The following is a 23,499-nucleotide window of genomic DNA, read 5'->3' as shown; positions in this document are numbered from 1 at the left end:
GTTTGAGGTTGCTATGAGCTGTGATGCCACTGCACTCTACCGAGGGCAATAAGTGAAACTCTGTCTCAAAAAAATAAAACAAACTAAAAAGAAAACTAAAAACATAAGAGGTAGAATGACTATCTGTCAGGGGTATTTTCAGTTTTCAGTTTGAGTGGGAGACTTTTTTTTTTCTTTTTCTTGTAGAGACAGAGTCTCACTGTACCGCCCTCGGGTAGAGTGCCGTGGCGTCACACGGCTCACAGCAACCTCTTAACTCTTGGGCTTACGCGATTCTCTTGCCTGAGCCTCCCGAGCAGCTGGGACTACAGGTGCCCGCCACAACGCCCGGCTATTTTTTGGTTGCAGTTTGGCCGGGGCTGGGTTTGAACCTGCCACCCTCGGCATATGGGGCTGGCGCCCTACTCACTGAGCCACAGGCGCCGCCCGAGTGGGAGACCTTTTAGGTTAAGATGTTTTAATCTGTAAGATTCATTACTGTCGGGAAGTCACTTGTTTTACTTTGTCATCCATATAGGAATATGAAAATATTGCCTGATAAAGCTGGCCATCAGGAACAGTCCTTTTTGCCCAGTAGTCAGCTAGTTTTTATACATATGGATTGAAAGTAGTCAGACAGTTTTTATACATATGGATTGAAACTAAGCTGGCAGGGGCTGGCCTCAGAATGGCTAAATCTCTTTGTTGAAAATTGATCACTCAATCAGGCAAACTGAGGGCGGTGTCTGTAGCTCAGTGGGTAGGGCTCTGGCCACATACACTGAGGCTGGCAGGTTCAAACCTGGCCCAGGCCAGCTCAACAACGACAGCTGCAACAAAAAATAGCCAGGCGTTGTGGCAGGCGCGTGTAGTCACAGCTACTCGGGAGGGTGAGGCAAGAGAATTGCCTAAACCCAAGAGCTGGAGGTGCTGTGAGCCATGGCACTCTATCAAAGGCAATAAAGTAAAACTCTGTCTCTTAAAAAAAAGAAAAAATATATATTCTCAAATCCAACATGGTTTAGGAAAGTTTATGGTGGTCTAGGAATTAAGAGGTAGTTCTAGCTCATCTATTACCACTTTATGGGTTGACTAGGCAATTAACTGAACATTTTTGGCCCTCTCTTTTTGTCATCTGGGAAACAAAGGTCTCTGGAAACTCTAAAATACGTATACCTATGAGCCAGACTATCATCACCTTTTTTGCTTGGTTTGCCATATTCACCACCAATCCAGTTTTGGGACTCCAGGCTCCCTCCTTCTACTTCATCTGAAAATCTCCTTTAGACTGCGCTTTAATCACAGTTCTTCCTTGGTCAATCCTTTTATGGTTCTCTTTTCTCCTTTTAGTTTCACTTAAATTTCTTTGCCTGGATTCAATGACCTTCATAATCTTACCCAATTCTTTCTCTCCACTCTTTTTTTTTTTCCTTTTTTTTTTTAGAGACAAGAGTCTCACTTTACGGCCCTTAGAGTGCCGTGGCATCACACAGCTCACAGCAACCTCCAGCTCCTGGGCTTAAGCGATTCTCTTGCCTCAGCCTCCCGAGTAGCTGGGACTACAGGTGCCCGCCATAGCACCCGGCTATTTTTTTGTTGCAGTTTGGCCGGGGCTGGGTTTGAACCCGCCACCCTCGGCATATGGGGCCGGCGCCCTACTCACTGAGCCACAGGTGCCGCCCATCTCTCCACTCTTTTTTTTTTTTTTTTTTGAGACAGAGTCTCACTATATTGCCCTCAGTAGAATGCCATGACATCACACCTCACTGCAACCTCAAACTCGGACTTAAGTGATTCTCTTGCCTCAGCCTCCCAAGTAGCTGGGACTATAGGTGCCTGCCACAACACCGGGCTATTTTGAGAGATGAGGTCTCGCTCTGGCTCAGGCTGGTCTTAAACTCATTAGCTCAGGCAATCTACCGCCTAAACCTCCCAGAGTGCTAGGATTATAGGACGTAAGCCACCTCACTGGCCCCTTTCTCTCCACTCTTATTCCCATTTTGCTTTAATATGCTCCTCTGCTCCAATTGAAGCATTCTTCTCCTACCCACATCTGCTCAGCATACTCCTGCCTATTAGCCTTAGCATGTGTTAGGCATTTTGCAGTTCTGGAAGGCTTCCTTTTCTCCCTCCTTATTCATCTTTCAAGGTTTGATTTAAACCTTACTTTTATGGGCGGCGCCTGTGGCTCAGCGGGTAGGGCGCCGGCCCCACATGCCGAGGGTGGTGGGTTCAAACCCGGCCCCGGCCAAACTGCAACAAAAAAATAGCTGGGCGTTGTGGCGGGCGCCTGTAATCCCAGCTACTTGGGAGGCTGAGGCAAGAGAATCACCTAAGCCTAGGAGTTGGAGGTTGCTGTGAGCTGTGTGACGCCACGGCACTCTACCAAGGGTGATAAAGTGAGACTCTGTCTCTACAAAAAAAAAAAAAAAAAAACCTTACTTTTAAAAAATATTTACCTGGCTCGGCGCCTGTGGCTCAAGTGGCTAAGGCGCCAGCCACATACACCTGAGCTGCCAGGTTCGAATCCAGCCTGGGCCTGCCAAACAACAATGGCTGTAACCGAAATAGCCGGGCATTGTGGCAAGTGCCTATAGTCCCAGCTACTTGGGAGGTAGAGGCAGGAGAATCGCTTGAGCCCAAGAATTAGAGGTTGCTGTGAGCTATGATGCCACTACACTCTACCCAGAGCAACAGCTTGAGGCTCTGTCTCAAAAAAAAGAAAATTACCTAATAATTTATTACCTCTTAGCACCATAGCCCAATCTCTTTTCCCTACTTCCATAGGCAATGTTTATCTTTTTGTTTATGTAGTTCTTGAAAAACAGATATCATTTTTGTATGCTACATTTTTAATTCACAAATGTAATATTTTTTTTTTTTTTTTTTTTTGTAGAGACAGAGTCTCACTGTACCGCCCTCGGGTAGAGTGCCGTGGCGTCACACGGCTCACAGCAACCTCTAACTCTTGGGCTTATGCGATTCTCTTGCCTCAGCCTCCCGAGCAGCTGGGACTACAGGTGCCCGCCACAACACCCGGCTATTGTTTTGTTGCAGTTTGGCCGGGGCTGGGTTTGAACCCGCCACCCTCGGCATATGGGGCCGGCGCCCTACTCACTGAGCCACAGGAGCTGCCACGCCTGGCTATTTTTTTGTTGCAGTTTTGCTGGGGCTGGGTTCGAACCTGCCATCCTTTGTATGAGGGGCCGGCATCCTACTCACTGAGCCACCTGCACTGCCCAAAATTTACCTTCTTTAAGCAACCTCCAACCTACAATGCTTCTTTAAGCACACTAATTTGCTCTTTTAACCCAGAACCCCATACCTGTAGTATGTGAAATCTGGAGCCAGAAATATTCCATGCACATGAGCTTTTTTTCTCATCCAATGGCATCTTTCGTTCCCATACCCAATTGGGTGAGCATCCTTGATAGTGTATAAGAATAATTTACTGGCCCCGGCCAAACTGCAACAGAAAAGTAGCTGGACATTGTGGCGGGCACCTGTAGTCCCAGCTACTCGGGAGGCTGAGGCAAGAGAATTGCATTAAGCCAAGAGCTGGAGGTTGCTGTGAGCTGTGATACTACAGCACTCTACCAAGGGCGACAAAGTCAGACTCTGTCTCTAAACAAACAAACTAACTAAAAAATAAAAAAGAAAGAAACAAGAAAAATTTGGGGTGCCTGTGGCTCAGTGAGTAGGGTGCTGGCCCCAAATACTGGAGGTGGCGGGTTCAAACTTGGGCCCCGGCCAAAAACTGCAAAAGAAAAATAAGTAAATAAAAAGAGTAATTTGGGGTTTGGTGCCCTTGATAGTGTATAAGAGTAATTTGGGGCTTGGTGCCTGTAGCACAGTGGTTACGGCACCAGCCACATACACAGAAGGTGGTGGGTTTGAACCTGGCCCCAGGGCCAGCTAACCAACAATGACAACTGCAACAAAAAATAGCCGGGTATTGTGGCAGGCACCTGTAGTCCCAGATGCTTGGGAGGCTGAGGCAAGAGAATCTTTTGAGCCCAAGAGTTTGAGGTTGCTGTGAGCTGTGATGCCACGGCAATCCACCAAGGGTGATAATAGTGAGACTGTCTCAAAAAAAAAAAAAAAAGAGTAATTTGGGGCTGGGTGTGGTAGCTCACACCTGTAATCCTAGCACTCTGGGAGGCCGAGGTGTGTGGATTGCTTGAGCTCATGAGTTCAAGACCAGCCTGAGCAAAATTGAGACCCCTGTCTCTACTAAAAGTAGAAAACTGGAGGCAAGAGAATCTCTTAAGCCCAAGAGTTTGAGGTTCCTGTGAGCTGTAACACTATGGCACTCTACCCAGGGCAATAGCTTGAGACTCTGTCTCAAAAAAAAAAAAAAAAAATTATTTGGGAGCTTTATAAAAATATTGAAGCCCGGGTGGCACCTGTGGCTCAAGGAGTAGGGCGCCAGTCCCATATGCTGGAGGTGGCGGGTTCAAACCCAGCCCCGGCCAAAAACCACAAAAAAAAAATAAATAAATAAAGGGCAGTGCCTGTGGCTCAGTGAGTAGGGCTCCAGCCCCATATGCCGAGGGTGGCGGGTTCAAACCCAGCCCCGGCCAAACTGCAACAAAAAAATAGCCGGGCGTTGTGGTGGGCGCCTGTAGTCCCAGCTGCTCGGGAGGCTGAGGCAAGAGAATCGCGTAAGCCCAAGAGTTAGAGGTTGCTGTGAGCCTTGTGACGCCGCGGCACTCTACCAAGGGTGGTACAGTGAGACTCTGTCTCTAAAAAAAAAAAGAAAGAAATAAAAACTAAAATAAAATAAAATAAAAAAATAAAAATATTGATGCCCAAACTCTACCTTCCAAGTATTCTGATTTAATTGATTTTGGTAGGCCTTAAGCAATAGTAGTTTAAAAAGGCGATTCTAATCTGCAGCCACATTTGAGACCACTGGCTTGTAGTTTAGGTGCTTAGTGTCTTCTTTTTGGCTGTGCAGAGTCCTCCTCCATGTTTAACTTACCTTCTAAACTCTAGAATTACCCCTTCCCTCTCTACCCAAGCCTACCAAAACACCTTTATTTTCCAAGGGCAGCCAATCAAAGCTCAAGGTTGGCAAGAAGCAAAAGTGATTAATTCACTGATAAAAACTCATCAATATTTGACTATCTGATAGGGTTAGTCCTAGGGTCAAGAGGTCCAAAGGCAGTAGAAAGGGTATTTATATTTCAGTTGGCGGGAGACATGCTGTTATATACTTGGGTGTTAAAGAAAGATTCCCCTCCTTTTTTTGGAGACAGAGTCTCACTTTGTGGCCCTTGGTAGAGTGGAGTGGCATCATAACTCACAGCAACCTCAAACTCTTGGGCTCAAGTGATTCTCTTGCCTCAGCCTCCCAAGCAGCAGGGCCTACAGGTGCCAGCTACAATGCCCAACTATTTTTTAGAGACAGCGTCTTGCTCTTGCTCAGGCTGTTCTTAAACTCCTGAGCTCAGGCAATCCACCCACCTCGGCCTCCCAGAGTGCTGGGATTACAGGTGTGAGCTACCTTTCGCCTGGCCTTCCCCTGTTTCCTTTACTTCTGTGTCCTCATGGAAAGTCAAGAGTTAATTCTTTACTTCTGAAAGTTTGCTGACCCTATAGAGGTGCTATGTTCTTTTTTTTTTTTTTTTTGGTTTTTGGCCGGGGCTAGGTTTGAACCTGCCACCTCCGGCATATGGGACTGGTGCCCCTACTCCTTGAGCCACAGGCGCTGCCCGAGGTGCTATGTTCTTATGCCTAAATGAAGGGAGATATTTTTCCACAGCAAACTGTAATTCACTTGAGGTTCTCTTATCTGATGCTCTCTCACTGTCTCAGGCCAAGGCCAATTCTACCTGGATACAGCAGTCAGTCTCCTTCAGAGCATCTCTGTGGGGTAAAGACTAGGTGGGATGGTAGTGGAGCCACAGGAAGGAGTATTACAGGAAAAGGTAACTGCATTTTTCATGATGCATTCTGGGAATCAAAAAAGATCCATGGGACTTTAGTAGAAGAGTGGCCTAGATGAGATCACAGAAGACAATAGCATGGAGCTCTATAAGCAAGCCATTATTTAGCTGGCATAAGCTGGTCAGGTGAACTAGCTGATAGCCTTTCTTACTGGGGTCAGTGCCTTTATCTTTTTTATTTTTTAGAAAGAGCCTCAAGCTGTTGCCCTGGGTAGAGTGCCATGGCATCACAGATCACAACAACCTCCAAATCCTGGGCTCAAGCGATTTTCTTGCCTCTGCTTCCCAAGTAGCTGGGACTACAGGCGCCCGCCACAATGCCTTGGCTATTTTTATCTTTTGGTTGCAGCCATCATTGTTTGGCCAGCCTGGGCTGGATTCGACCTGTCAGCTCAGGTCTATGTGGCTGGCGCCTTAGCCACTTGAGCCACAGGTGCTGAGCCAGTGCCTATATCTTACCAACTATAAAATATCCTGACTTGCACCCCAGTTTAAGGCTAACGAGGCATTTGGACTTTTCCTATGAGCTGTGGGAAACTACTAAAAAATTTTAAGCAGGGCTACAACATGGTCAGATTTGTATTTTCAGAAAATCACTCCAAGTCCAAGGTTGAGAACAGATTAGAAAGGAGCACAGGCCAGGCGAGGTGGCAAGCACTCTGGGAGGCCAAAAAGGGTGGAATGCTTTAGCTCAGGAGTTCAAGACCAGCCTGAGCAAAAGCAAGATCCTCATCGCTACTAAAAATAGAAAAACTGAGGCAAGAGGATTGCTTGAGCTCAAGTTTGAGGTTGCTGTGAGCTATGAGGAGCCATGGCACTATACACAGGGCAACAGTTTGAGATTCTGTCTCAAAAAAAAAAAAAAAAAAGAAAGGAGGGCAGCGCCTGTGGCTCAGTCGGTAAGGCGCCGGCCCGATATACCGAGGGTGGCGGGTTCAAACCCGGCCCCGGCCAAACTGCAACCAAAAATAGCTGGGCGTTGTGGCGGGCGCCTGTTGTCCCAGCTACTTGGGAGGCTGAGGCAAGAGAATCGCTTAAGCCCAGGAGTTGGAGGTTGCTGTGAGCCGTGTGAGGCCATGGCACTCTATCGAGGGCAATAAAGTGAAACTCTGTCTCTACAAAAAAAAAAAAAAGAAAGAAAGAAAGGAACACAGCTGGAGGCTTGATAAAGATTATGAGTTGCTTGGGCGGCACCTGTGGCTCAAGGACTAGGGCGCTGGTCCCATATGCCAGAGGTGGCGGGTTCAAACCCAGCCCCGGCCAAAAACCACAAAACAAACAAACAAACAAAAAAGGATTATGAGTTGCTGAAATCTTCCTGGGAGAAATGGTGGCAGCCTAAATGAGGGAGATGGTGAGAACAGAAAAAAAGGAGGTGAGTTCCAGTGATACCAAGGAAACAGAATTAGTGGGACTTGATGATTGATAAGATATGTCATGGATGATGTCAAAGGTATGTGTTAAAGATGACTTTTAGGTATCAGTCTCAGGAAACAGAATGAATGAGGGATGCCATTTATTTGACAGGGAGCACAATAGAAGGAGCAGGTGGGAAGATAATCATTTCTTTTTCAGACATATTGCTTCGAGGAGCCTGCAAGACTTCCGTAGGGATTCAAACATTAGTGTGGCCATTGGATATTTGCTTTTTTTTTTTTTTGGCCGGGGCTGGGTTTGAACCCGCCACCTCCAGCATATGGGACTGGTGCCCTACTCCTTGAGCCACAGGCGCCGCCCGCTTTTTTTTTTTTAGACAGAATCTTACTGTGTCACCCTCGGTAGAGTGCTGTGACGTCACAGCTCACAGCAACCTCCAACTCTTGGGCTTAAACGATTCTTTTGCCTCAGCCTCCCAAGTAGCTGGGACTATAGGCGCCCTCCACAATGCCTGGCTATCTTTTGTTGCAGTTGTTTAGTTGGGTTCAAACCCACCACCTTCAGTATGTGGGGCCAGCTCCCTACTGAGCCACAGGCACCACCCAAAGAGGTTTTGGGTTTAGTTTTTTTGTTTGTTTGTTTAGAGACAGACTCTCACTTTGTCACCATTGGTAGAGTGCTGTGGCATCACAGCTCACAGCAACCTCCAGCTTGTGAGCTTAGGCGATTTTTTTGCCTCAGCCTCCCGAGTAGCTGGGAATACAGGCGCCCGCCACAATGCCTGGCTATTTTATTGTTGTAGTTCGGCCGGGGCTGGGTTTGAACCTGCCACCCTCGGTATATGGGGCTGGCGCCCTATTCACTGAGCCACAGGTGCCACCCGGCCATTGGATATTTGGAACTAAAGCTAGAAAGGAAGACCTGGACTGCAAATGAGGATCTCTAGCATGTAGGTGGTAACTGAAGTTCCCCACCCAGGGAAGCACAACCAGTGGAAAAGTAGCAGGTTTAGAACAGAGTCCTGAAGCCGGGCGCGGTGGCTCACGCCTGTAATCCCAGCACTGTGGGAGGCTGAGGAGGGAGAATCGCTTGAGCTCAGGAGTTCGAGACTCTCCTGAGCGACAGTGAGACCCCGACTCATAAAAAAAATGGAAAAACCCAGCCGGGCGACTGTAATCCCAGCGGCTTCCGGAGGCTGAGGCAGCGGGGTGCCCGCAGCCCGAGTCTGAGGTTGTGGTGAGCTACCACGCCCACTGCACTCTGCTCAGGGGCATAGGGTGGGACCCTGTCTCAACAAAACAAAACAAAAAAAAAAAAGTAAAGAAATAAAAAATAAGCAACGAAATAAAATAAAAAAGCCAAAAATAAAATAAAATAAAATAAAATAACCAAAAAAAAAAAATTAAAAAAAAAAAAAAAAGAACAGAGTCCTGAAAACCCGTAAAATTGACAGGATGAGCAAAGGAGGATGAGCCTACAAAGGAGCCCAGGAAGTAGCCAGAGATGTGGGGAAGAAAGTCTGATGAATGTGGATCCTGATTAAAAACAGAGGTGAGGATGTAAAGAATCTTGAGTCTTTCCTTACAAACCCTCTGACTGTCAAGGGAAGGAGAGAAGAGCTGGCACAGTGCTTAGGGTAGAAATTGTAGGTCTAAGGAAAGTATTCCTTCTTTTTTTTTTCCCCCTTTTTTCTTCTTTTTAGCACATAAACAGAAAGTATTTCTTGTTTTGTTTGAAAGAAGGGAGACCTGAGTGGCACCTGTGGCTCAGTGGGTAGGGTGCCAGCCCCATATACCGAGGGTGGCAGGTTCAAACCTGGCCCTGGCCAAACTGCAACAAAAAATAGCTGGGTGTTGTGGTCCCAGCTACTCAGGAGGCTGAGATAGGAGAATTGCCTAAGCCCAGGAGTTGGAGATTGCTGTGAGCTGTGACACCTCTACCCAAGGAGATAAAGTGAGACTCGGTCTCAAAAAGGAAAGAAAGGAAACTTTAGAGGAAACTGAACAGCTGTGACAACTAATGCTATGAAAGATCCCTGATTGGATGTTGGAACAACACATGCACACAGACACACGTAAGAGAAAACAGCTTGGAGGAAACTGAGTAGGGGTTTATATTAGATAATAGTATTCTATTGATGTTACATTTCCTGAGTGATAATTGTGAGAATAAAAGAATTAGAGAATGTCTTTGTTTTCAGGAGATACACACTGAAGTATTTAAGGTGAAGTGCTATGATAGTTGCAGTTAATTCTCAAATGGTTTGGGGAACAAAGTAAAGTATATGTGGGGTGGGGGGAGGACGTAGAGAGAAAAAAACAAAGCAGATATGGCAAAACTTTAAGAATTGGTGGATCTGGGTTCTCGTCCTTGTAGGCGCAGGCACTCCTGCTGGCCTTGGGGGCGGGTCTGCAAGGGAAAGTGCTAAAGCCGTTGAGATAAAGCAACTGAAGAACAGAAAGTGGCCCAGCTCACCCGAGTTTTGTTCTCTCCTCTTCAGAGATCATGTCCTTCACTACTCGTTCCACCACTTTCTCCAGCAATTACTGGTCCCTGGGCTTAGTCCAGGTGCCCAGCTACAGTGTCCGGCCCGCCAGCAGCGCAGCCAGCGTCTATGCAGGCGCCGGGGGCTTGGGCTCCCGGATCTCCGTGTCCCGCTCCACCAGCTTCCGGGGAGGCTGGGGGTCCGGGGGCCTGGCCACGGGGATGGCTGGGGGTCTAGCAGGAATAGGGGGCATCCAGACTGAGAAGGAGATCATGCAAGAACTGAACGACTGCCTGGCCTCCTACCTGGACAGAGTGAGGAACCTGGAGACTGATAATCGGAGGCTGGAGAGCAAAATCCGGGAACACCTGGAGAAGAAGGGGCCCCCGGTCAGAGACTGGGCGCATTACTTCAAGATCATCGAGGACCTGAGGGCTCAGATCTTTGCAAATTCTGTGGACAATGCCCGAATTGTTCTGCAGATTGATAATGCCCGTCTTGCTGCTGATGACTTTAGAGTCAAGTATGAGACAGAACTGGCCATGCGCGACGTCCATGGGCTCCGCAAGGTCATTGATGACACCAATATCACTCGACTGCAGCTGGAGTCAGAGATGGAGGCTCTCAAGGAGGAGCTGCTCTTCATGAAGAAGAACCACGAGGAGGAAGTAAAAGTCCTACTAGCCCAGATTGCCAGCTCTGGGTTGCCTGTGGAAGTAGATGCTCCCAAATCCCAGGACCTGAGCAAGATCATGGCAGACATGCGGGCCTAGTATGACGAGCTGGCTCGGAAAAACCAAGAAGAGCTGGCCAAGACCTGGTCCCACCAGATTGAGGAGAGCACCTCATTGGTCACCTCACAGTTTGCTGAGGTCGGAGCTGCTAAGACAATGCTCACAGAGCTGATGTGTACAGTCCAGTCCTTGGAGATCAAACTGGACTCCATGAGAAATCAGAAGTCCAGGTTGGAGGACAGCCTGAGGGAGGTGGAGGCTCGCTACACCTTGCAGATGGAGCAACTCAATGGGGTCCTGCTGCATTTGGAGTCAGAGCTGGCACAGACCCGGGCAGAGGGGCAGCGCCAGGCCCAGGAGTATGAGGCAACTGCTGAACATCAAGGTCAAGCTAGAGGCTGAAATCGCCACCTACCACCGCCTGCTGGAAGACGGGGAGGACTTCAACCTTGGTGATGCCCTAGACAGCAGCAACTCCATGCAAACCATCCAAAAGATCACCACCCGCAGGATAGTGGACGGCAAAGTGATGTCTGAGACCAACGACACCAAAGTTCTGAGACACTGAGGCAGTACAGAAGCGTGCCCTTATGCCAATAAAGAGTTCAGAGGTCAAAAAAAAAAAAAGAAAGTTAAGTGATTTGAACACAGTCATGCAGCAAGTTTGAAGTAAGAATTCTGTTGTGGAAGTGGCTGCCTCTTCATCATCCTCCTCAGCTGGTGGCGTCAGTGGAAGTTCTGTCACTGGATCTGGTTTCAGTGTCTCAGACCTTGCCCCACCACGGAAAGCACTTTTTACCTACCCCAAAGGAGCCGGAGAAATGTTGGAAGATGGCTCTGAGAGATTCCTCTGCGAATCTGTTTTCAGCTATTAAATGGCATCCACACTTAAACAGGTGAAACATGATCACCAAGTTGCTTGGATGGAAAAACTAGCTGCTTTGGTAGAAGAGCTAGAGGCCAAAAAGTGGCAGTTTAAGCCCATCGAGCAGCTGCTGGGGTTCACACCCTCTTCAGGTTGATGCTGTCTGGATGGTCACCTCTAGTGGGAAGTGCAGAGCCAACAAGGAACTTTCTCTCAGCTTACATAGCCATCCAGAGATTCACAGTACATCACTGAATTGTTAATTCACATTTGTATTTGGTTTCTCTGTATCTGTCCACAGGTAACAAATACTTAAATATGTTATCTAGCAGGGAAAATTTTTGTTTCTTTGTTTTAAAAATTGTTGGGAAGCAGATTGGGCAGCGCCTATGGCTCAGTGAGCAGGGCGCTGGCCCCATATACCGAGGGTGGCGGGTTCAAACCCAGCCCTGGCCAAACTGCAACAAAAAAAAATAGCCGGGTATTGTGGCAGGCACCTGTAGTCCCAGCTACTTGGGAGGCTGAGGCAGGAGAATCGCCTAAGCCCAGGAGTTGGAGGTTGCTGTGAGCTGTGTGACACCACGGCACTCTACCAAGGGTGATAAAGGAAGACTCTGTCTCTATTAAAAAAAAATAAAATTGGGCTGTGCCTGTGGCTCAGTCAGTAAGGCGCTGGCCCCATATACCGAGTGTGGCGGGTTCAAACCCGGCTCCGGCTGAACTGCAACCAAAAAATAGCTGGGCGTTGTGGCAGGCGCCTATAGTCCCAGCTACTCGGGAGGCTGAGGCAAGAGAATCGCTTAAGCCCAGGAGTTGGAGTTGCTGGGAGCTGTATGATGCCATGGCACTCTACTGAGGGCCATAAAGTGAGACTCTGTCTCTACAAAAAAAAAAAAAAAAAAAAAAAATTGTTGGGAAGCAGATTAAGACAATCCGTTTCAGAGAATGAGGAAGTTTAGGTTTAAGAGATATTTATAAAATTTTTACATGCCAGGTAGGGCACATGCCAGAATTGGCCAAGTGAATGATGTCTATCCTGTCATCTATCCAGTGCCTGGGAATCTTCACTAGTCAAGTCCAAGGTCAGAATCTGTGGTTATAAAATACATTTCTGACCTGAAACAGTTCTTTTTAGAGATGAATGTTATTTCAACTCAGGACCCGTCCAAATGAGGAATTTTTAAATTTGGAGGTTTTTTTCTATTTTTAGACATCTAATTCTATAGATGTCTTTTTTTTTTTTTTTTTGTGGTTTTTGGCCGGGGCTAGGTTTGAACCCGCCACCTCCAGCATATGGGACTGGCACCCTACTCCTTGAGCCACAGGCGCTGCCCTATAGATGCTTTTTTTAACCTCTTCTAAACATGCTAAATGCTGGCAAAAAGAATTGCTTTTGGAATGTTGCAGGACTTGTAAAAAATAACAAAATACAGTACTTTTTTTTTTTTTTTTGTAGAGACAGAGTCTCACTTTATGGCCCTCGGTAGAGTGCCGTGGCCTCACACAGCTCACAGCAACCCCCAACTCCTGGGCTTAAGCGATTCTCTTGCCTCAGCCTCCCGAGTAGCTGGGACTACAGGCGCCCGCCACAAGGCCCGGCTATTTTTTGGTTGCAGTTTGGCCGGGGCCAGGTTTGAACCCGCCACCCTCGGTATATGGGGCCGGCGCCTTACCGACTGAGCCACAGGCGCCGCCCTATTTTTTTTTTTTTTTTTTTTGTAGAGACAGAGTCTCACTGTACCTCCCTCGGGTAGAGTGCCGTGGCATCACACGGCTCACAGCAACCTCTAACTCTTGGGCTTACGCGATTCTCTTGCCTCAGCCTCCAGAGCAGCTGGGACTACAGGCGCCCGCTACAATGCCCGGCTATTTTTTTTTGTTGTTGTTGCAGTTTGGCTGGGGCTGGGTTTGAACCCACCACCCTCAACATATGGGGGCGGCACCTGTGGCTCAGTGAGTAGGGCGCCAGCCCCAAAATACAGTACTTTTAAACACAGAAATCCTGAGTTCATCTATTGGTGGACTCAAGCAATTCTATAGCAAATAAATCCTTGAAAGAGCTCCAAAAAAAAAAGACTTGGTGGATCTGGCTTGGGGCCTGTAGCTCAAGTGGCTAAGGTGCCAGCCACATACACCAGAGCTGGTAGGTTCGAATCCAGCCTGGGCCTGCCAAACAACAATGACAACTACAACCAAAAAATAGCCGGGTGTTGTGGTGGGTGCCTGTAGTCCCAGCTACTTGGGAGGCTGAGGCAAGAGAATCGCTTAAGCCCAGGAGTTTGGGGTTGCTGTGAGTTGTGATGCCATGGCATTCTACCCAGAGTGACAGCTTGAGGCTCTGTCTGAAAAAAAAAAAAAAGAATTGGTGGGTCTAGCTGAAGGCTTATAGGAATCTGCTGTACTCTTCCGGCAAATTTTCTGAAGGTTTGTTTTGTTTTTTGAGACAGAGTCTCAAGCTGTCGCCGTGGGTAGAGTAAACTTGTGAAGTCAAGCAAGCCACCCTTCCTTGACCTCCCAGATTGCTAGGACTACAGGTGTGAGCCACCATGCCCTGCCTATTCTGAAGGTTTGAAATTTTCCAAGAATAAAAACTTGAGGAAAAAAACAACAACAAAACTTGAGGAATAGGGCAGTGCCTGTGGCTCAGTGAGTAGGGTGCCGGGTACCATATACTGAGGGTTGAACCTGGCCCTGGCCAAACTGCAACAAAAAAGTAGCCGGGTGTATGGAGGGCTCCTGTAGTCCCTGCTACTCGGGAGGCTGAGGCAAGAGAATCATCTAAGCCCAACAGCTGGAGGTTGCTGTGAGCTGTGACGCCACAGTACTCTACTGAGGGTGACACAGCGAGACTCTGTCTCTAAAAAACAAAAAACTTGAGGAATAAAGAGAAGTGAGAGACTTAAGCACATTTAAATGCCAATGAAAAAGATCCATTAGAGAGATAAAGGCTGAAGATTAAAGAGAGGGGATTATAAGGTCTAATAACCAGAATCCACAGAGAACTCAAACGTATTAGCAAGAAAAGAACACGTGATCCCATCTCAGGGCGGGAAAGGGACTTGAAGAGAAACTTCTCTAAAGAAGACAGACGCACAATCTACAAACATATGAAAAAAAGCTCATCATCCTTAATCATCAGAGAAAGGCAAATCAAAACTACTCTGAGATATCACCTAACCCCAGTAAGAGTAGCCCACATAACAAAATCCCAAAACCAGAGATGTTGGCGTGGATGTGGAGAAAAGGGCACACTTCTACACTGCTGGTGGGAATGCACACTAATACGTTCCTTCTGGAGGGATGTTTGGAGAATACTTAGAGACCTAAAAATAGACCTGCCATTTGATCCTATAATTCCTTTACTAGGTTTATACCCCAAAGACCAAAAGTCACAATATAACAAAGACATCTGTACAAGAATGTTTATTGCAGCCCAATTCATAATTGCTAAGTCATGGAAGAAGCCCAAGTGTCCATCGACCCACGAATGGACTAGCAAATTGTGGTACATGTATACCGTGGAATACTATGCAGCCTTAAAGAAAGATGGAGACTTTACCTCTTTCATGTTTACATGGATGGAGCTGGAACATATTCTTCTTAGCAAAGTATCTCAGGAATGGAAGAAAAAGTATCCTTTGTACTCAGCTCTGCTATGAAGCTAAATTATAGCTTTCACATGAAGGCTATAACCCAACTATAGCACAAGACTATGGGGAAAGGGCCAAGGAAGGGGAAGGGAGGCAGGAGGTTTTAGTGGAGGGAGGGTAATGGGTGGGGCCACATCTATGGTGCATCTTAGAATGGGTACAGGTGAAACTTACTAAATGCAGAATACAAATGCCTACATACAGTAACTAAGAAAATGCCATGAAGGCTATGTCGAACAGTTTGATGAGAATATTTCAGATTGTATATGAAACCCACACATTGTACCCCTTGATTGCACTAATGTACACAGCTATGATTTAACAATTAAAAAAAAAAATAAATAAATAAAGAGAGGGGATAATGATGGAGCCAGATCCTGAGAAAATAGAGCAGAATGGGATCTGGGGGAGATGGAGGGATTAGTCTTTTCCGAAAGAATGGAGGAGGAGCATTTGGGTGCGAGTGCAGATGAGGTATAGAACTGGAGGAGAAAAGTTGAGTTGTTTCCCTTCTTTTTTTTTTTTTTTGTAGAGACAGAATCTCACTTTATGGCCCTCGGTAGAGGGCCGTGGCCTCACACAGCTCACAGCAACCTCCAACTCATGGGCTTAAGCGATTCTCTTGCCTCAGCCTCCCAAGTAGCTGGGACTACAGGCGCCCGCCACAACGCCCGGCTATTTTTTGTTTTTTTTGCAGTTTGGCCGGGGCCGGGTTTGAACCTGCCACCCTCGGTATATGGGGCCATCGCCTTACCGACTGAGCCACAGGCGCCGCCCGAGTTGTTTCCCTTCTAATTGTCTAAGTTAGCAACTAGCAATTTCTGCCACACAAAGAAATGAGAGTTTTGCATTTTCTGTTCTCCTAGATTATATTTATTTTCTTTCCTTTGTTAGTGAAAGACTTGGGGCAGGACCCTCCACTCTGCCCTGAGCGATGACGACCCCAATCAACTGCAAGAGACGGCGCTTAATGCAAACAGCAAGAGGATTTTATTCCAGCATGCTGGGGCTTGACTCGCAACTCTTTTAGGAGTCGAGGAGTCAAGCCCTGAACAGCAGGTTTTACAAGCTTATAAAGGCAAAAACTACAAAGTAGGGAGGGGTAGCAGACATAGCAGGGGCTTTAGGGAAGGGTAGCAGACATAGGGGCTTTTCCAGATAAGAAGAACTCTGGTTCACTACTCATCTGTCTTAAGACAAGATCAGCAGTTAAACATTTGCTTAGCTTTTTTCTTTCAGAACCAGTTACCGGTTATCTGCTTCAGCTCAGGGCTATTTTCTAGGACAGTTACAAAAGGTCACATTCTTATGGTAGAGGGCTGGGGTGCTGCTACATATCTGGTCCCCCCCACCTTTTTGGATTTGGTAGTACTTTCCTTCATTAGCACAAACAATCTAAAAGTAGTGTTTGTTTTTTATTTAATATTATTATTTTTTCTTTGGGACAAAGTCTCACTCTGTTGCCCTGGGTAGAAGGCCATGGTGTTACAGCTCACAGCAACCTCAAACTCTAGGGCTCAAGCTATCCTCTTGCCTCAGCCTCCCAAGTACCTGAGACTATAGCCATCCTCCCACCACGAAGCCCGATATTTTTAGTAGAGATGGAGTCTCATTCTTGCCCAAGCTGGTCTCAAACTCCTGAGCTCAAGCAATCCACCCATCTCCACCTCCCAGAGTGCTAGGATTACAGGCAAGAACACTGCTCCCAGCTTGCTAATATTACAGCTGCCCATCTTCTGCTCTCTGGTCATTCCCAAGATAGCCTCTCTCTGGAGTGCCCACCTCAGACATAATCTGTGAAGACGTAATGTGTAGCCATGAAACTCTTACGGCCAATCAATATATTTGGATTGTAACCAAAGTATTTTTTTATCAGCTAAGTCCATTTTTGGTATATTTTAAAATCTAAATGATTTCAAACTTCCAGAAAACTTGGAAGTACAATACAGAATGATTCAGAATCATCCATTATATTTGGTTGTCATATCTCTTTGGTCTCCTTCAATGTGAAACAATTCCTTAGTCTTATTTTTAATTTTCATGACCACAACACTTTGGAAGATTATAAGCAAGTTATTTTGGGGCCAGGCACATTGGCTCACACCTATAATACCAGCACTTGGGAGGCCAAGGCAGGTGGATTGCCTGAGCTCACAAGTTCAAGACCAGCCTGAGCCAGAGTGAGACCCTGTCTCTAAAAATAGCCAGGCATTGGGGCGGGTGCCTGCAGTGCCATGGCACTCTATCAAGGGTGACAAAGTGAGACTCTGTCTCAAAAAAAAAAAAAAAAGCCAGTTATTTTGTAGAATGTTCCTTAATTTGGATGTATGTGATATTCTTCATGATTAGGTTCAGGTTATGCATCTATATTGGTTATCTATTGTTGCATAACAAGTAACCCTGAAGTCTAACAGCTTAAATCAGTAATAAACACTTGTTAGCCAGGCATGGTGACATGTACCTATGATCCCATCTACTTGGGAAGCTAACATGGGAGGATTGCTTGAGCCTAGGAGTTCAAATCCTGCCTTGGTGACATAGTAAGACCCTATCTCTTGGAGGGTGGGGGGGAATGCTGTATTTTGTTATTTTATATGGGTTAGAAATTTAGGGATAAGTTAGCTGAGTGTTCTATCCTAGTGTCTCACAAGACTGCAGTCAGTTGGCTGGAGATGTAGTTGTCTTAGGCTTAACTGGGCCAGATGATCAGATTCCAAAATGGTTCACTCATGTGGCTGGCAATTTTTGGCAGAAAGCTTCTGTTCCTTGTGATGTGGGCTTCTCCATAGGGCTGCTTAAGAGTCCTTACAAAATGGTGGCTAAATTCCCCCAGAGCAAGCAATCCAACTGAGTAAGGCAGAAGCCATAATAATACCTGTACAACCTAGCCTTGGGAGCCACCTTCCAACACTTTTGCAATATCACAGGATTCTCTTACAGGATGTAACTCCAGAGCTGAAGTGCAGTGACAGTGTTTCTTATTTATTAACAGTAGTATCCAGGGCAGCGCCTGTGGCTCAAGGAGTAGGGAGCCAGTCCCATTTGCCGGAGATGGCAGGTTCAAACCCAGCCCCGGCCAAAAACCACAAAAAAAAAAAAAAAAAAAAATTTGCTTTTGGGTGGCGCCTGTGGCTCAAAGGGGTAGAGCGCTGGCCCCATATGCCAGAGGTGGCGGGTTCAAACCCAGCCCCAGCCAAAAACCGCAAAAAAAAAAAAAAAAACAGTAGTATCCAAAGCAGAGATCCTTGCCTAAACAAAGAAAAAGAGGGCGGCACCTGTGGCTCAGTCGGTAGGGCGCCGGCCCCATATACCGAGGGTGACGGGTTCAAACCTGCCCCGGCCAAACTGCAGCCAAAAAATAGCCAGGCGTTGTGGCGGGCGCCTGTAGTCCCAGCTACTCGGGAGGCTGAGGCAAGAGAATCACTTAAGCCCAGGAGTTGGAGGTTGCTGTGAGCTGTATGATGCCATGGCACTCTACCTGAGGGCGGTACAGTGAGACTCTGTCTCTACAAAAAAAAAAAAAAAAGAAAGAAAAAGAATATTTACCTTGATTATAAAACACATTTTATGGGCGGCGCCTGTGGCTCAGTGACTAGGGCGCCGGCCCCATATGCCGAGAGTGGCGGGTTCAAACCCAGCCCCGGCCAAACTGCAACAAAAAAATAGCCAGGCGTTGTGGCAGGCGCCTGTAGTCCCAGCTGCTCGGGAGGCTGAGGCAAGAGAATCGCGTAAGCCCAAGAGTTAGAGGTTGCTGTGAGCTGTGTGATGCCATGGCACTCTACCTGAGGGCGGTACAGTGAGACTCTGTCTCTACAAAAAAAAAAAAAAGAAAGGAAAAAAACAAACAAACACATTTTATATATTTGCTACATCTTTTTCCCAGTTTGGGAGATTAACCAATTTTGTGCAGAGCTTTTTTGCCCACAACTTCTGTCCTTGGTTTTGTTAGACACTGTTTGACCAATAGTACTTACCATACTTTATTTTGTATATTTCAGTTAAAGTTTGAATAGGATTTTTTTTTTTAACTAGCCTTTGGGCAGACTCCTCCACTCATTCAGGTTGGCAGAGTCTTTCATTTGGCTGCTATAATTTCCAGACATTTACATCATCTGAAGCTATTTTTTCATTTGATGCCCATTCCCTCCCAAAAATACCATATAAGGAAGATGTGATCAAGGCCAGGATTAGTTCTTTTTTTTTTTTTTTTTTTTGCAGTTTTTGGCCAGGGCTGGGTTTGAACCCACCACCTCTGGCATATGAGGCCAGTGCCCAACTCCTTTGAGCCTCAGGTGCTGCCCATGGCCAGGATTAGTTCTAACAATGAATATTAAACACTCACTATGTGTCTATCACTCTGCAGATAGGTAACAGATGAGTCCTGCCTTCCAGAAGCTATCTGTTTGTAGAGGAAATAACATAAAAAATATACACTAACCAGGGTTCTCTCGGCAACACTTTGGGCCTATAACCATCAGAGTCCTGGTGCATATAAGCTTCTTTAGTTTGAGGAGAGTTTAATTAACTTTGTATTTGCAGGGCGGCACCTGTGGCTCAGTGAGTAGGGCATCAGCCCCATATACTGAGGGTGGCAGGTTCAAGAGGTTGCTGTTAGCTGTGACACCATAGCACTCTACCGAGGGTGACATAGTGAGACTTTGTCTCTAATAATAATAATAACAACAACAACAACTTTGTATTTGCAAAGGTGTGGGCAGAATTTAGAGAGATCAAGAAGAGATAGTGCATCCCCGGGCTAGCAGCAGCAGGGAGCCACAGCACCCCTAGGCCTGAAGGGAATTGTTACCAAGACCCTGAGAAGGTAGTTATGGGTAGGGGGCCACTTGACAATAGGTATGGCCTTCTAAAAGGGATGTAGGTAGCACATCCACAGCAGAGAGGGATCTGAAAGAATTGAAAGAATTACATACCAGCATCCTCCTGCCTCAATTCCTCTTCTTTTATTTATTTTTTTGTACAGACAGAGTCTCACTCTATCACCCTTGGTAGAGTGCCATGGCATCATGCAGCTCACAGCAACCTCCAACTCCTGGGCTTAGATGATTCTCTTGCCTCAGCCTCCCGAGTAGCTGGGACTACAGGTGCCCGCCACAATGCCTGGCTACTTTTTTGTTGCAGTTTGGCCAGGGCTAGGTTTGAACCCACCGCCCTCAGTATATAGGGCTGGCACCCTACCCACTAAGCCACAGGCACCACCCCTCAATTCCTCTTCTATATCCTCTGGGCTAAATATAAATAGAGGACCTTGATATATCCATTTTGGTTTGTCTCTCAAGGTCCAGAGAACAAGATGAGAAAAGATGGAGAGTATATCTGGAAAGACACAAGGAAGATTTGAACCTGGGTCCAGTTTAGAAAGGGATAAGATTTGGAAGCTGAACAGACCTACAGGGAAGGGTGGATTATTCAGGGAGGCCCCAGAAACAGGGACCAGGAAAAATTCCATGGGGACTTTCAGTGGGAAGGAGCTTCCATGACAGGCACATTAGCTATAGGCAAACCGAGAGAAATCAGGATATCCAGGCTGCCAGCTTCATGAGGACTGGGAGCAGATTGGGTCAGGAAGTAGAGGAAGGGCAGGACTTTAATGTCAGAGATTATTCCTTTATTTAAATGCAATCGTCAGGCACCAAGAAACACTTTTTTTTTTTTTGAGACAGAGCCTCAAGCTGTCGCCCTGGGTAGAGTTCTGTGGCATCACAGCTCACAGCAACCTCCAATTCCTGGGCTCAAGCAATTCTCTTGCTTCCACCTACCAAGTAGCTGGGACTACAGGCGCCTGCCACAACACCCAGCTATTTTTTGGTTGCAGCTGTCATTATTGTTTGGTGGGCCTGGGCTGGATTCGAACCCACTGGCTCAGGTGTATGTGGCTGGTGCCTTAGCTGCTTAAGCCACAGGCGCCGAGCCAAGAAACACTTTTTGAGAGGAACAACTCTAAGAAGAGGCAGAAATGAGAAGGAGGGAGCCAGGACAATGGTCCAAAGAGATGTGGATTCCCATCCCAGAATATTTGTCTTTTGGGATTCTCCTAAGATTGTCTCTTTTCTCATCACTACATCTGGATCCTAGGAGCCCATGACTGCCTTTTTCTCACTTGCCCAAAAGAAAGTAAAAATGATTTGATTTGATTTGGTTCGTCCCTGCCACAGGGGGCTAAAACAGGCTGCTTTTTTTTTTTTTTTTTTTAAAGCAGCTTAAGCCAGGGGCAGTGATTCATTTACACCTGTAATCTTAAGCACTTTGGGAGGCTGAGGTGGGTTGATTGCTTGAGCTCAGGAGTTCAAGGCCAGCCCAAGGAAGAGCCAAATCTCTACTACAAATAGAGAAACCAGCCAGGCATGTGGCAGGTGCCTGTAGTCTCAACTACTTGACAAGCTGAGGCAAGAGGATTGCCTAAGCCCAAGACTTGGGGGTTGCTGTGAGCTATGACACTTCTACACCCTAGCATGGGTGATAAAGTGAGACTCTGTCTCAAAAAGAAAAAAAAGTGAAAAGAAAAGAAAAAGCAACTTAATTCAGAAATAATAAAACAACCAAAAAACCCTACCTAGAATTAAAAACACACAGGGGCCAGTTGTGATGACTCATGCCTGTAATCCTGGGAGGCTGAAGTGGGTGGATTGCCTGAGCTCAGAGATTTAAGACCAGCCTGAGCCAAAGCAAGACCCCACTTCTAAAAATAGCTGGGTGTTGTGGCAGGTGCCTATAGTCCCAGCTTCTTTCTTTTATTTTTAGACAGAGTCGTCTCACTATGTTGCCCTCAGAGTACTATGGTGTCACAGCTCACAGCAACCTCAAACTCTTGGGCTTAAGCAATTCTCTTGCCTCAGCCTCCCAAGTAGCTGGGACTACAGGTGCCTGCCACAATGTCTGGCTAATTTTTAGAGACGTGGTCTCGGGCTTGCTCAGGCTGGTCTTGAACTCCTGAGCTCAAACAATTCAGCCACCTTGGCCTCCCAAGGGCTGGGATTACAGGTGTGAGCCACCATGCTCGGACTATTTTTTTATTTTTTTTGAGACAAAGTCTCACTCTTTTGCCCTGGGTAGTACTATGGCTTCATAGTTCAGAGCAACTGCAAATTCTTGGGTTCAAATGATCCTTTTGCCTCAGCCTCCCAAGTAGAGGGAGCTATGACACTTGGGACTACAGGCACCTGTCAGGATGCCCAAGTAATTTTTTCTATTTTTAGTAGAGACGACTCGTTCTTGCTCAGGCTGGTCTAGAACTCCTGAGCTCAGCTGGGCACCTGTGGCTCAAGTGGCTAAGGCGCCAGCCACATATAGCTGAGCTGGCGGGTTCGAATTCAGCCCGGGCCCACCAAACAACAGTGATGGCTGCAACCAAAAAATAGCTGGGCATTGTGGCAAGCGCCTATGGTCCCAGCTACTTGGGAGGCAGAGGCAGGAGAATCGCTTGAGCCCAGGAGTTGGAGGTTGCTGTGAGCTGTGATGTCACAGCACTCTACCCAGGGTGAGAGCTTGAGGCTCTGTCTCAAAAAAAAAAAAAAAGAACTCCTGAGCTCAAGCAATCTACTCACCTGGACCAAAATGTGTTGATTTTAATGAAAACTAAATGTAGTATCAAAGTAAGCACAAGTTCTGTTTCTAGCTTAATGTGGAATTTAAATCTTGCTATAGAAAGGATACTTTCTTTTATTTTTTAGGCCAGTCAGGTGAAGCAGTGGGAGTAGAAAAGGAAGAAAATAATCTGTAACTGGCCGGGCGCAGTGGCTCACGCCTGTAATCTCACACTGTGGGAGGCTGAGGAGGGAGAATTGCTCGAGCTTAGGAGTTCGAGACTCGTCTGAGCGAGAGTGCGACCCCGACTCCTAAAAAAATGGAAAAACCCAGCCAGCCGCCACGGCGAGCGCCTGTAATCTCAGCGGCTTCCGGAGGCTGAGGCAGCGGGGTGCCTGCAGCCCGAGTCTGAGGTTGCAGTGAGCTACCACGCCCACTGCACTCTGCTCAGGGGGATAGGGTGGGACCCTGTCTCAACAACAACAACAAAAAGGAATCTGTAACTGATTGTAATCAATTAGTTGTAAACAGCTGGGCGTTGGGCGGGCGCCTGTAGTCCCAAGCTACTCGGGAGACTGAGGCAAGAGAATCGCTTCAGCCCAGGAGTTGGAAGTTGCTGTGAGCTGTGTGAGGCCACGACACTCTACCAAGGGCCATAAAGTGAGATTCTGTCTCTACAAAAAAAAAAAAAAAATCAGTTGTAAACACCACTGTACTTGGACCAGCCTAGAAAGACACTTTTTTTTTTGAGACAGAGCCTCAAGCTGTAGCCTGGGTTGAGTGCTGTAGCATCACAGCTCACAGTACCTCCAAATCCTGGGCTCAAGCGATTCTCCTGCCTCCGCCTCCCAAGTAGCTGGGACTACAGGCACCTGCCACAACACCTGGCTAGCAGTCATCATTGTTTGGTGGGCCC

At 46.9% G+C, this 23,499-nt stretch overlaps 2 pseudogenes; both read left to right on the top strand.

Annotated features, from left to right (window-relative positions):
* Positions 1–9,800: 9,800 nt before the first annotated feature.
* Positions 9,801–11,094, top strand: LOC128581960 (keratin, type I cytoskeletal 18-like; annotated as a pseudogene).
* A 100-nt stretch (positions 11,095–11,194) lies between these two features.
* LOC128581849 (anaphase-promoting complex subunit 16-like) lies at positions 11,195–11,548 on the top strand (annotated as a pseudogene).
* The last annotated feature ends 11,951 nt before the right edge of the window (positions 11,549–23,499 follow it).

Source organism: Nycticebus coucang, chromosome 3, assembly GCF_027406575.1.
Source record: "Nycticebus coucang isolate mNycCou1 chromosome 3, mNycCou1.pri, whole genome shotgun sequence".
Taxonomy (NCBI): Eukaryota; Metazoa; Chordata; class Mammalia; order Primates; family Lorisidae; genus Nycticebus; species Nycticebus coucang.
Note: the sequence above shows the minus strand (reverse complement) of the source record. Positions and strands in the feature narration are given on the sequence as shown.